Source organism: Capsicum annuum, chromosome 3, assembly GCF_002878395.1.
Source record: "Capsicum annuum cultivar UCD-10X-F1 chromosome 3, UCD10Xv1.1, whole genome shotgun sequence".
Taxonomy (NCBI): Eukaryota; Viridiplantae; Streptophyta; class Magnoliopsida; order Solanales; family Solanaceae; genus Capsicum; species Capsicum annuum.
The window spans coordinates 248562093-248577990 of NC_061113.1; the positions used below are offsets into that span (position 1 = coordinate 248562093).

General features: G+C 31.2%; 1 pseudogene; it reads left to right on the forward strand.

Annotated features, from left to right (window-relative positions):
* The first annotated feature begins 855 nt into the window (after positions 1 to 855).
* Positions 856 to 5886, forward strand: LOC107864840 (annotated as a pseudogene).
* Positions 5887 to 15898: the final 10012 nt, after the last annotated feature.

Genomic DNA, 15898 nt, shown 5'->3' on the forward strand with positions numbered 1-15898 from the left:
TTTCAGCGTTCGATATTTGTATTAGAATATATGAACACGAACTTAAAATATCAGGTTAAGAATGAAAGAATTCCTTGAAATATATTTTAAAAATTTATATTACCAAATTGTTTAATCATGTCTCGGAAATCTAAACTTAACTGCACTGCTTCATTTAGTTATTTAATAATAAGAATGATATTAAAAACATAATAAATCTCTTTTGATGCGTCAAAAAGAACAAGTAAAATAAAATATATATTTTTTAATTTAAGAAACTAGAAAAAAAGAATTTGGGGGGATATTTACTTGTTAAACTTCTCTATAACCTCCCCCACACCCAAAGACAGGTTAAGAATCCTCGTTAAAATAAGGTTATAGTTTGGAATTTAAGTCGATCAAAATGATAAATGAAGCAAAATATAAAAACACAAGTGGCAGTAAACAGTGTAATAAACAAGTAATTCAAAAGTGAAAGCTCACAAATAATTTTACTTTTTCCAATATACTCCCTCTTTTTCATTTTACTTCTTACAACTTGACTTGACACGATTAAAAAAAACAATTAATAATGTGGCTATTTTATCATAATATCCTGATGTTTATATTTTAATTTAGAGAAAAATAATTAATATTAAAAATAATAAAAAAATATTTTTTCTTAATATGTCAAAAATAATGTCACAAATTAATTTGTAGTAGATTATCTGTGGTGCTGCCTGCTATTGTGAGTCCTACTCATTGATCCAAAATGTGTTGATTTGCCATTACCTTTTGAGGCACTATAAGAGAAAGACTTTTCCTAGGTATCTAATGAAAATACACTTTTGAAAGGCGTATGACATGGCGAGATAGAGCTTTATCCAAATGATTATGATGTGTGTAACCACTAGCAGATTTTCTGTCAAAGTTAATGGTGAAAGTTGGAGCTATTTTGAAGGGAAGAGAGGACTACGACAGGGAGATCCTATATCTCCACTTCTCTTTGTACTGGTGATGGAGGTGTTTTCAAGAATCATGTCAAAGATGAGTAAACTTTCTGATTTTACGTATCACTCTATGTGTAAAGAGCAAAATCTTACCCGCTTTACTTTTGCAAATGACTTGATGATTTTCTGCAAAGGCGATGCGAAGTCTGTTACCAGGATAATGGAGCCTATCAGGTACTTTTTAGATCTGACTGGTCTCGTAGCAAACTCAGAAAATTCTAATCTTTTTGTTGCTTGAGTCTCTGAGGTGGTGCAGCAGGACTCATTAAGGATTACTGGTTTCTCCTCAGGGCAGTTACCTATCAAATATCTTGGTCTGCCATTGTTTCAATTGAACTGAAGCAAAATTGTATGCCACCAACTATGTTTAAAGATAGCAGTAAGGATCGGGGAATCATCTACTAGACACTTATCCTATGATGGCAGGCTCCAAGCACTCAATGCAGTTCTGTTTTCACTCCACAACTTTTGGGGGTCGATTTTTATATTGTCGTAGGTATTGTCAAGCTAGTAGATAGGAAATGCGGAGAGTTTTGGTAGGGAAGGACTGATGAGAAGAGGAAGATATCGCTGGTGAATTGGCACATTGTTTGTTCCCCTAAAAGTGCAAGGGGGTTTGAATGTCAAAATTTGCAAATTGTGGAATGTTGTTTCTGTTTTATCCCTTTTTAAAATTTTATTTGAAATAAAATGGTTTTGACCTTTTAAACTATTTCAAAAAATTCAAGAAAATTTTGAAATAATTTTTTTAAAGAATTGACAAAGTCGTCATTTGATTTTTATAGAAAAAATATTAAGAAAAAAAAACGTAAAGAAATTTCAAAAATTCAAAAATATAAATAAGTCTTTTAAATTGGAGAAACTGAATAAGTATTCAATTAACGCCCTAAAAAGATTTCTACAGCACTTAGGAGCGTCTGTTTTAAAATGGTTCGCCAAAAGATCATATTTTACTAACTTACAAAATATGGCTAACTTTGCAAAAAAGAGTTGCTTTTAAAAAATTATTTGTTTACATGTTTAAAATTGATATTTGTTTATTCAAACGAAAAATAATTCATTTGAGTTAGAAAAAAAAAAAAACTATAGCATGTTTCACATAATCCAATATTAATTTTGAGAAAAATTATGAAATATTTCGCTTAATTTGAGAAAAATATTACAAAAAAGCTCACTTGAGATAATATTTTACTTATTCATGATTAATCACGAAAAGTTAGAATTTGAGAAAAAATTGAAGAATATTCTAATTGAGAAAATTTTACTTATTTCATAATTATTTTTTAAGAAAAAAATTAAATATTATACTTGAATTAAAGAGAAATCTATTTAAACTAAGTGACACACTTAGATTTAAGAAGGACATAAGTTTGTATTTTTTATGAAAAAAAAAAAGAATTCCGTAATTATTTTTATTATTATCGTTATTATTAAAAAAAATTGCTATAAATAACACCTTTGAGAATGTTAAGGGGATATCATTTTAAAAGTATCTTATTAATTATGGAAGAAAAGAACTTATCGAGTTTGAAGAAAATTATTCTAACTCAAGTAGGCTATTAGTCATATAAACAAGATAAATTTCATTTAAAAAAAATGCTTCGGAATTTTTCTTTTAAGATTAGTTTTAGAATGAAAAATCGAAAGAACCATTTTAATTCATTTAGACGAGATAAATTAGATGATAAATTATGAATTAATTAAAAGCCGTGATAAAATATGCTGGTAACGTTTTAGGGGATTTATCTAAATTAATTAGTTAGAGTGTTCAAATAAATACAAATAAATAAGAATGAGAAATAAATAAAGAGTTAAAATTGGGCCTTTTTGGACCATTAATGGGCTGCCCAATTTTTGGGCCCGTAACAAAATTATATAATTTCATATAATTGAATACGATAATATATAATTGTCAGTTTAAACGATAAAATTATCCAAATAAATACTTTAAACAATCTTCATTCAAATAAAATAAATATTAGTGTAATTTTATTCGAAAATTGAAGAAACTCGAAATTAAACTCAACAACTTCAGTTGATAAGCTGGTCTGGTGGTTTTTGCAGATGAAGGACCAACTATGGGTGCAATTGAAATAAACTATTGATATGTATTGTAAGAATCAATATATATATATATATATATATATATATATATATATATATATATATATATATATATATGCTGATGTGGCATGCCTCAAAATTCAGCATTCCTATTTATCTAATTTTAAAATTTTTTGAGCTTTTTTTTATTTATTTTTTTGGTTGTTTGCCTTAATTAATAAACCCATTAATTGCCATTTACTGTTACCTCTCACACAAAGCACCAGAAACAGTAACTCTTGTCATTTCAGAAAAGGCATTTTGTCTTTCCTTCTTCCCTCATCAACCATCATTAACCCTTTTTCTCAAGCCAACAAGTTGAATTAAAATGGCCAAATGAAGAAATTTGATTGTTGAGTGAGTCAATCTTTTCCGAAAGCAATACATCCTTCTATTTTAAGTTAGTTGTTATATTTTATTTTTTAAGAATCAAAGAATGTTATTTTTGACTTTTTTTATCATATCGATATGAGAAAAATTTTAATTTACAGTACTTATAATAATAATCTATCTTTAGCTTACATCCTTCTATTTTAAGTTAGTTGTTATATTTTATTTTTTAAGAATCAAAGAATGTTATTTTTGACTTTTTTTATTATATCGATATGAGAAAAATTTTAATTTACAGTACTTATAATAATAATCTATCTTTAGCTATTGAAAGTTAATTAAATTGAATCTTCATAAATGAAACATGAAATCGAGAACATCAAATGGCTGCAGGTAAGTGTCACTTTTCCTTGCGCAAAAATGAGTTTAAAAGCATAAAAGTTTTCAATTTATAATGGCTAACAAGAAGCAGGGGTTAAGAAGAAATCTACGTAGGGAAAGAAGTTTACTTCCTTTGAGAAATATCAGAAGGTATGAACCTTAGTGTTTTTATGGTGTTTGTTTTTACGTGTATCCTAACTATGCTTCTGCCTACTTTTGCTTATCCCGCAGGAAGTCTTTTTTCATGATTTATTGCATATTTACTCTCACAAATGTTTCAATGTTTGTTTCTTTTTTTATTGCAATCAGTTTGATTTCATTCCTTAGTAGTCTATTCTGCTGTAATTTGAAGAACATCTAAGTATTCCTAAAGAAAGAGAAGTCTTCTGCTTTGCTTCAATTTGTTTCAGTTCTTCTTTTTCTTCTTGCAGAAGTATTGCATTTTTCGGAGCGTGTTGTGGCTGCTGGTTCACCTGTCAAGTTTCTTTTAGGATTTAGAGGGTCGCTTCCCTTTGAACTTGAATCTGGGTAAGTATAAACAGTTTTATTTGATGTTTAGTCGCACATTCTGCTTACACTCTCCCAAAACTCACTTGTTGGATTATATTAGGTATGTTGTTATTGCAGCAGTGCTCCTCGCTTAATCATGAAGCAACAACACACTTAATATAATCTCACTGGGTGAAGTCTGAGGAGGATAGAGGTGCGCAGACCTTACCCCTAACCTATAGGTTAGAGAGATTGTTTCCACTTAATCCTAGAACTGTTTCTGTTTATAGCTACTAAGCAGGGTCGTGGCCAATGTTTGGGTTGAAACTGAAAAGTGTATTTGAAGTTAGAAAGCATTTGTGCAAGTTGTCAGTCATTTTGAACATAATTTTGATGATTTGTGAGAGAAAACTAGCATTTCACAATACACCTCCAAAACAATAAATATGTTTATTGAATTTTGTTTACACATGACGAAACAAGTATTTATAAGTAATGAAGTTTGGAATTTTCGATAACCACCTATACCCGATTCAATTCACCTTAGTTAGATCATATTTCCTGGATAAAATGGATCTAAATTTACTCAACACTGGGTGGTGTTTTCAGGTACATAAGAGTGTGTGATTTAGATGATGTTCAACTATTCTATTACTTCGTTAAGTCTGAGACGAATCCAAAATTAGACCCTCTTATTCTATGGCTAACTGAAGGCCCTGGCTACTCTGTTTTATCTGAGAATGCCCTAATGTTATTTAGGAGATTAAAGGGCCATGGATTTATTCCTCAGATAGTAACTTACAACATTCTTATTCATGGGTTGTGCAAGTCGGGACGAGGAAAAATTGCAAGAGAGTTCCTCAACGAATTGGTAGAATCGGGTCATATCCCGAATGCTATCACTTATACGATAGTGATGAAATGTTGCTTCAGATATAGACAATTTGAAGAAGGCTTTAAAATCTTTGCTGAGATGAGAAATAAAAGATATAGTACATATAATGCCTTTGCTTACTGTACAGTCACAAGTCTGTTACTTAAAACTGGGAGGATAACTGAGGCCAATGAGTACCTGGGGTATATCATTACAAGTGGCTTTAGCCTTTCTTTTAATACCATTTTCAATCTATATTGTAAGGAAGGTAAGCTGGATAATGCTTTTAAATTGTTATACGAGGCAGAAAAATGAGGCTTGGAATCTGACAAGTACACCCACGCTATCCTGATTGATGGCTTGTGCAGGACTGGTAATTTAGAAGAGGCACAACAACAATTGAACCATATTATTGAGATGGGTTTTGATTCTAACTTGGTTGCGTGGAATTCTTTTATCAATGGGTTGTGTAAAGCTAGTCACTTGGATTATGCTACAAAGATATTTGAGTCAATGGATATGAAAGACTCTGTTACTTACTCTACCATAGTCCGTGATTTTTGCAAAGCTAAGAGGTTTCGTGCAGCATCTAAGTTACTAATATCTTGTATTAAAGGTGGCATGAAGAATCTTAAATCAGATGAACGAATTGTTATTGATGGTCTTCATAGTGGTGGAGTTATGCATGAAGCAACGAAGGTCCAATCTAAAATTCGACTGGCTAAGCTTCTGCATTATTAATAAAGAATGGTGCTCAGCTTTGCCACTGATCTTTGTATTTCTACCTTCTACATATTTTACTTATCGTCATTAGTTATTTTCATATTTTTTACTATTATTTTAATTTAATCTATGATTTTTGTATTTGTAAAACAAAGTTTTTTATGACTGGGCGAAGCGCGGTCAAGTGCATTAGTAATCCAATAATTTCAATGACTCGAGTCGGAGAGCTCACCAAAGCACAAGAAACATATAAACAAGTGAGTCTTTTTAAAGAAAAAACTATTAATAACATATTTTTTTAAATATTACCCCGTCTTTTAGATATATACTAGTTTAGATATACGTGTCTCGCGTGTGTACCTCAATTTAGTGAGTATAATTTTATAAAATCATTTAAAATATAAAAAGTATGACAGTCTTTCAAAATATTTATTACATTTTTTTATTTGTCAGCATCTTGACATTAGGATGACTTTTAGTTATTATCCAAAGTAAAAATTAGTCAACCGAAAAGCACATATATTAGTTTAAACACAAGAAAGTTTATATGTTCATCTTTCAAATAAAAGTTATGCATATCAGGATTCAATACTTATTATATCCTTATATTTAGAACTCAACTAACAAGTTTAATTAAAAATTCAACTATAATACTAAGAAAATAATTAAATAAGATAATCAAAATAAAGCCACAATTAAATAAAAAAAAAGGAGAAAAAAAAAAAGAAAGAGACAAACTTTTGATGTTTTTGACCACTTTATTCGGTGTTCAATTTTTGATAAAAAAAATTCTACTGAAAAAGAAACACAAAAGATTATAAAAAAAGGGAGAATTCATTGTTATATTATACGCAATAAATAAAAGACAAAAAAGTTTAAAAAGATAAATTCAAGATTCTTTTGCTTCATAATCATTCAAAACTTTAAAACTAAATTCAAGTATATTCTCATAAAACAGTCCAAAAAGGTTAAATTATTGACTTTTCGAATTTTAGTGTGCTCAATCGCTGGAAAACACAAAAAACTCTTAGTTTTTTTATTTTTCTGATATTAATTATACAATTGTATATTACTTAGAAGGTCTTTTTGGGTGAAAAATAATATATAATATTAAATTGTTAAAGGATACAAAAGTAGAGAAGATTAAGCATAATGGCCAAAAAAGCAGAATAAAAAATTCAGATGAAACACATACATACACAATCTGAAAGACATTTGAAATCAAAAGAACTGCATCAATCTTGAAATATAAAGACAGAAATGATATATATATATATATGATTTAATGCACTAATATGCAATAATAATTAGTTATAGGGTAAGTTTAGAGATTCCATAGGGTAAATGCTACCATGTTTTAGTTATGCGGTAAATTTAGAGATTCCATAATAGTTAATGCGTTGTTTATTGAGTACTATTTTTTTTATGGAAGGAATTTTTTTTATTTTTTGGGTATGATTAGGTTTTTTAGACAGTGAAGAAGGAATTATATTTTTGTGAGGAGAGGTTTTCTCTTCTTGGTAATATAGTCAATATTTAATATTACTTAAATAATAGGAAAACGATGAAAAAATGATTTTGTCTAAAGCAGAGTATTTTAATGAACCGCAAAAAATTCAAATCACTTTTCTAAGAGGTTTCACACTTTTAATATATTATAGATATAAATATAGATATAGATTATAGATATAGATTAAAACAAGTAAAATTAGTTACATGAACAACTTTTCTTTTGATCAAAATCATACTTGATTTTGGTGATCAACAAGTACAAACGGAAACACCCTTCAAAACACCCCATCCCTGATCCCACCGATCTAGTGACAGATCTAGCATATATTCAGGGGTTCATAACCTTTTTCGGCGAAAAATTATACTATTTATGTACGGTTAAAATTACTTTTTAGACATATATTGTATATATTGAATCCCTTCAGTTAGTTCATGTGTGTACTTTTGAATTCCCTTAATGAACCCATCCTATACCCCACTTCCACCACTATCACCATAGTCATACCCCACACCCAATAATATTTATCAAAATTATATTTTACATAATATTATTTACTTACCTACAAAATCAAAAACGAATAAGGAAATTATTTGTTTCAGAAAAATATTTGCCTACTTTTATATCTAAACAATGTGAAAAATCAACTTCTATAGCCTATAACGTAAACGATTTGTGGCTGGTAATAAATATAAATTTAATCCTAAGTACAAATTACAATTTGTGATTTCATATAATGCAAGAGATGACATAATTTTCACACCTCCCATTACGCACATATTCAAATTTAAACCTTTTTTTACCCTTACCGTCCTTGTACCACCTTTATATTTCACAAAAATGTTGCAACATTTTCTTCTACTTGTTCACTCACCATGGCCATTTTTTTGTTAGAAAATATATGAAAAAAATTATCGGACAAAAAAGATTAAGGGTGTATTCAGTACGACTGAAAATATTTTCTTCGTTTTTTTCATATTCAATTGATAATATTATTAAAGATGTATTCGGTACGACTGAAATTACTTTCTTCATTTTTTTCATATTCGATTGATAATATTTTGAAAAAGTGTGTGGGTTGTAACTAGTAGTTAGGAAGCTCTGGTGTAGCTGGGTTAGTAAACTTACGACTGTGTCCACTGGTAGAAGACGCTAGTGTATGGTTTATACTAGGGGGTTATTTCTTATTTCCTGTTTTTTAAATTTCATATTGCTCTTATTTTCGTGGCTCCCTTAGCTCTATTTTTATTATCTTTCATTCCTTATTTTGGTTATACCATCCATTCTGCTTCATGTATTATTATGACCTTGTTAACCATCATTATCTTGAGCCCGGATCTATCGAAAACAGCCTCTCTACTTCGTATGAATTGCGTACATTTTACCCTCCCCAGACCCCCACTTGGTGGGATTACACTGAGTTTATTGCTGTTGTATGTATAAATGTTTTTGAGATAATATTTTCTTACTTACTTATCGAAAATTAAAAAATAAGTAAGAAAAATCATATTTAAAAAAAAATAAAATTATTCATAAAAACATCTTACTTAGTACCGAACACACTAATGCTTGATTACCCTCGCTTGCAGAGCCGAAAATGCTAAATGGTTTTGTTATATGTCCAAGCTGATCTGGAATGAAAATTCATTGTTACTAAAAGAGAATAATTTAAAACAATTTTTGTACACCAATGTACATTGTATTCTTGTGATTCAACTCTTAAACTTGGTAGATAAGTGCAAAGAAGGGGAAAAAACCACGAAAAAAAATGCAGATATAAAGCTTTGCTGATGCCCATTTAGTTTCCAACTTACGCTAAATTTTATTCAATTTTAAATCTCTATTAACCATATCTTAAAGTCCCCATATTCGTCAACGACAAAACTACTAAGATTTAGACTAAGGTTATACTCCTTAAGTTTGTCATGAACACTAGAAATGTCTCTCTAAATTAATGATCATCTCGTTTCTCATTCAATCTAATGACCAAGAAAACTTGAGCAGAAAATAGATGCAAAATTTCTTTTTGTATTTCTGTGTGTTTTCTGGTGTATTTCTTGAGTAATTACAAATATGTGTTGCTTCCTATGAAACCTTACTACATCTATTTATAGACCCTTTGAAGTCCCTAAGTCAAAAATGTACAACAATGCAAGAAAATCTTCCTATACAATTGTCAACATGCAAGCTAGAATCTGGAAAATCTGCAAGCTGGAAAATTCTGCACATTCAAGCCAACCCATCTGGACTTTTCAAAGTCTAATAAGTGTGTTGCATGCTTAGTGCTTTCAAGCTCTAATCCAAATACAATTTCAGTGTGTATCTATCTCCCTTGTTTCTTTCTCTGGCAGAGTAATATCATTTTTTTTCGGCGACACCCCCTCTTAAGTTGATGGCCGGAGATAGGACACTCAACTTGTGCAAAAGAAATCTATGAAGTGGCCCTGCTACAGCTTTGGTAAATAAGTCAGCTAATTGAGATGAAGAAGGAACAAAAGATAATGAAATCAACCCATCAAGAAGTTTTTCCCGAACGAAATGGCAATCAAGCTCAATGTGCTTGGTTCGTTCGTGAGAAACGGGATTCTTGGCAATATGTATCACGGCCTGACTATCACAATTAACGGGCACCGAAAATGAAGGAGCTACAAACAAATCCTGAAGGAGATGAACAACCCAGGTGATTTCAGCGACAAGGCGACGCATAGATCGGTACTCAGCTTCTGCAGAAGAAAGAGCTACGCTAGGCTGCTTTTTTGATTTCCAAGAGATAGGGCAGCCCCTAAGACTTTAAAAAAACCAATCGAAATCGCAAAATGCTTGAATTTGGAATGAAGAATCTGGAGATAAGAAGAGCCCTTAGACCTGGATCTTTACTCAGGTATCTCAAAACATGATAAGCAGCTTGAAGGTGACCAGAACGAGTATTTGCTAAAAAATTCAGCTTTCTCAAGAGCCGTCGTTAAAATGTCGGATCACTGAGAGGCTCACCAGAGGTAGTGGAAAGCTTAAGACTTGGATCCAATAGAGTAGACACAGACTGAGATCCCAAACAATCAAACTCAGTGAGGAGCTCTATTGCAAATTTTTCCTGGGTAATGATCATTCCAGATTTCTCTCGCACCAATTCCATTCCCCAAAAGTAATGTGCCTCACCTAAATCTTTGATCTTGAATTCAGAATTTAACAATTTTTTAATTTCACTTATTTTCGCTGTATCATTGCCGGTGATTAATATATCGTCGACATATACAACTAAAAGAGTAATGAGGTTCCTTGTTACTTTGAAGAAAAGAGAGTAGTCATTGAGTGAAGAATGGAAACCTCGAGTGTTCAATACAGAAGACAACCTAGCATACCATTAGCAGGAAGCCTGTTTCAACCCATACAACGATTTACGAAGATGGCACCCATGATTAGAAGAAGAAGGTGCCAAACCAGGAGGAAACTTCATATATACCTCCTCATCAAGATCTCCATGGAGAAACACATTGTTCACATCAAGCTGATAAATTTTCCAAGCTTTCTTTACAGCAACTGATAAAAGGCACCTGATTGTAGTGATTTTTACTATGGGGAAAAAAGTCTCTGTATAATCGATGCATTCTCTTTGTATATCCCGTCGGATCACTAATCGAGCCTTTAATCTTTTCAAAGAACCATCAGATTTCAATTTCACTTTGTATACCCATTTGCAAGGTAATGCCTTCTTCCCCTGTGGTAATTCAACAATATCTCAAGTTCTATTAGAATCTAATGCATTAAATTCTTTAGCCATAGCAGTGGTCCAATCATGATGCATAATAGCTTGTGCATATAATGATGGTTCAGTGATTTGACAAATAAAATTTATGAGAACCTGATTGGATTCTATTAAGGCAGAAAAAAACGCTGAATATAAAGGAGAAAATGGTGGATTAGGAGAAAACATAGAATAAGTTGTTGCACAAATATAATCTGACAAGTACTTGGGCTTTTGATGTTGCCTGTGTGATTTTCGCAGCAAGGTATCTTGTTCAGAGGGTAACACTGTAGAACCTAATGGAGAGCTAGAAAAAAGTTGATCAGGAGTAGGATGTAAATCAGAGACACTTCTAGGATTGAGATCAATTTGTTGTATGGACTCTTTAGACAAGTAAGTATCATCATCTGAAATGGGTAAAGACTCCGGGAAAAGCTTGGAAATGGGATTAGGTTGAACAAAAGGAAAAACATGTTCCACAAACTCGAGGTCCCTAGAAACTGTGACTTGATTTGTTTGAAGAACAAGAACCTTGTACCCCTTTTTTTGCAAAAGGATACCCTAGAAAAACTCCAGGAAGGGCTCTAGGACTAAGCTTGTCCTTATTTCTATAAAGAGTAGAAATGAAACACAAATATCCAAAAGGCTCTAAGACAGAGTAATTAGGAATAGTTTTGAATAAGACTTGGTATGGAGATTTTTGTTTAAGAACAGAAGATGAAAATTTGTTAATCAAATGAGTGGCAGTGAGCAAGCAATCACCCCAAAACCTTTTAGGAGTATTAGATTGAAACAAGAAGGCCCTACATGTTTTCAATAAGTGTTTATGCTTTCTTTCCAGCACACCATTTTGTTGTCGTGTAGCTGTACAAGTGGTTTGGTGTAAAATGCCTTTCGATTGAAAAAAATCTGTTTGCACCTTTCCCGTTCCCAACTCAAATGCACCATCTGATCTCACAACTTTAATTTTTGTGGAAAATTATCGTTCAATATGAGATATAAAAGTTTGTAGAGTAGGAAAAACACTTGACTTGGTGCAAAGAAAAAAGGTCCAAGTACATCTTGAGAAGTCATCTACAATTGTCAAGAAATATTTTTCTCCTTTATAAATGGGAGTCTTATAAGGTCCCCAAGTGTCTATGTGTATTAGCTCAAAACAACCTTTAGTAGTGATGAAACTAGTCAGGAAAGGGGGTTTGATTTTCTGGCCATAGGACAAATAGAACAAGGAAAATCTACTTTATCGATTTTATTTAATTGCAATTGCTTGATGTTTTTCATTGCATGAAAAGGCAAATGACCTAATCTATTATGCCATAGAATTGCTGAAGTAGAAAGCAAACAAGATGGAACAACTTTAATAACTTCACTGGAAGATTGAGCTCTAACTGGACTAATTGACTCATGACAAACTGACTGAATAGAATTAGGCAGGAGCTTAGACAGACATGAGATTGATTCTTGATAGGAATTTAAAGACACCGGACTAGAAATTAAAGATGCTGGATTAGAAAACTTTTGAAAAATGAACTTCATATTGGGTGTGTTATCCTTCATCACATATAGCCCTGCTGCAATATCACCTAGTACCTGCTTATTCTTAAAAAAAAAAAGCCTGTATAAAATAATTTATTTTAGAAAAAATGAGATCGTAATCAAATTGAGTACATAATTGAGAAACTGATAACAAGTTATGTTTGAATGCAGAAACTAGAAGGACATGGTGAAGTTCAAAATCCGGAGTTAAATGTAGACTGCCTATATAGTCTACTTTAATCTTGAATGAATTTGGTAAAGTGACTAAAATAGGAGAAGGCAGAGGCAATATGTTGTGCAACAGAGACTTGTCAAAGGTCATGTGTTGTGAAGCGCCAGAGTCTATAATCCAGGTGTGGTACGTTGTTTTTGAAAAAAAAAAAGTAAATACATGATAAGCTATATGCATACCAGCCAGATTAACACTAGCACTGGCCTCAGAAGTTAATATTGTGGAACCTAGTTGAACATCTTGAAACATTTGCACCAGTTTGTCACACTGTTCTTTGAAAAAACCTTGGTTGATAAGGAGACTAGTCATAGTATTTGCTCCATTGCCTTCTTTCTCAAAAATTGCATTAGCCTGGTAGTTAGCAGAATTTCCTTTCCTCGCTTTGTTGAACTTGAAGTGTGCAGGATACCCAACAAGTTTATAACAAACATCCTTGGTGTGACCAGATTTTTTGCAATATTTGCAAAAAAAAATCTATCTTCTTAGTTTCTGTGTTTCCTAATGGATTAGCACCCCTATAGTCATTTATACTCCTAGATGGAGTCCATTTTTGTCCAGAAGTCATGAAACCAGAAGATTCAATAGCAAGACTATGATTAGAATGTACTTCCCTTTGTGATTCTTCAAGTAAGATAATAGAATAGGCTTGGGCAGTACTAGAAAGAGGCTTTATCATAAGTATGTTCCCTCTCACGCTAGAAACGCATCATTAAGACCCATTAAAAACCGTATTAGTTGTTGGTCTTCATTCATTTTGATGTTATGAGTTTTGACTCCACGGTCACAGGTACATTTACATAACATAAAAGTATTCAGTAGTTTCAGTTGATCCCGGATTCTTTTAAGTTTGGTAAAATAGCTTGCTACATCGTTAGTACCTTGGCTGATGTTATTGAGCTTCTTTTGCAGTTGAAAAAGTCGTGCCCCATGTCCATAGCTATCCTCAAGCTCAATCCAAAGCTTCCTAGCTGTCTGTGAGTAGATCATGCTTTCAGAGATATCCCTGCTAAGGGAATTCAGGAATCAAGTAATGACCATGTCATTGCATCTCTTCCACTGATCAAACAAAGGTGAATCTTCAGCGGGACACCTGCAATTTTCATTAATAAATCCAAATTTTTTTTTAGCCGAAAGCGATATAAGAACTCCCCTGCACCAGTATCCATAGCAAGAACCATCAAAAGTGACATTCAATAATGTCATCCCTGGGTTATCAGATGCAGACAAAAAATAAGGATGACAAGAGTCTACTGGCAAAGAAGCTGTTGTGCCAGAATTTTCCTCTGTGCCAGGTGTTGATGCCAGGTGTTGATGAAGAAGAATTGAAAGGGGAAGTACTCATGTTCAAAGATGGATTTAGAATTGATTATAAAAAAAAAATTATATTGCTTCTTAAGGGTGCTCTGATACCATGAGAAAACTTGAGCAGAAAATAGGTGCAAAATTTCTTTTTGTATTTCTGTGTGTTTTCTGGTGTATTTCTTGAGTAATTACAACTATGTGTTGCTTCCTATGAATCCTTACGACATCTATTTATTGACCCTTTAAAGTCCCCAAGTAAAAAATGTACAATAATGCAAGAAAATCTTCCTATACAATTATCAACATTCAATCTGGAATCTGAAAAATCTGCAAGCTGGAAAATCTGGAAAATCTGCAAGCTGAAAAATTCTGCACATTCAAGCCAATCCATGTGGACTTTTCAAAGTCTAATAAGTGTGTTGCATGCTTAATGCTTTCAAGATCTAATCCAAATACAGCTTCGGTGTGTATCTATCTCTCTTGTTTCTTTCTCTAGCAGAGTAACATCATTTTTTTCGACAATAATGACTCCATGAGATGTTGTGACATATTTATTAAAAAATAATACTATGACTATCCCTTAATTCAAACAGTCGATTATGTCAGTCATGAATCCAAAATTTTTAAATTATGAACGCTTGGTTGTCTTTAATCTAAATTTACTTTCTAAAATTAATACCTCCGTCAATATTATTATATTTTACTAATATCATTTTTCAAGTATAAAAAAAATGTGTTGCTTTAAAGCTAATGAATGCCAATACCACAGACGCAATATGTGAATTTTTACTAATAATATTATTTTATTTATACATATTTCTAAGCACACCATAACGTATTATATGACGTGAAGCTTATATTTTTCATACACTTAAAATCAACATTAAAAATTTTATATGATCTAAAGTACGTATTCATTACAATATCATCATTATAAGAATATCCTGTCTTGAATGTGTAATAAAGAATCTATGCGACAAAAGACAAGAGACAAGTTTGTTGTTTTTAATGAATTGGTTTAACAGTGGATCTTTAATGCTTCCTCTCTGTTTTGTTTGACTTAAAAAAAAAGTAGTACAGTCCTTGTTCATTCGTTCACATTTAACCGGACACATTTCCTACTCCCACCTCCCAACGTCTATATTTATTTATCTATGTTTCTGTTAGCATAAAAATTAAAATATTATAAATAATAAAAATAATTTCATCATATGTTAAAGATTATAAAATAATGTATCATATTTAATATTAAAAATAAAATTAAAAAAATAGTTAAATTATCTATTAATTTTATAAACTGAACAAGTATTTTTAGAATATCAAAATACATAAGTAAAGATGGACGAAGAAGTAAAAAATACGCTCTTTATTTTATTTTACCGTCATTATTAACTTGATACACATCTTTAAATTTTTTAATTAGAATTGTATCATACAAAATTAATTTTATTAATAATATTTTGAATCTCTAAATTTTGATTATTACTTTACGTAGTTATTTAATACTAATAAATGTGATAAGAAAAAATATAATAAAATTCTTTTGATCTCATGAATCGAATAAGTAAATTTAAATAATTATTTTTAATATAGAGATCAAGTAAAATGAAATGAAATAGTAATTAATAAAAGCGTAATTTTATTATAGGATCCTTAATTATTATAAATTATTATTTAAATTTAAAAAATAAATAATATTTGATAATAA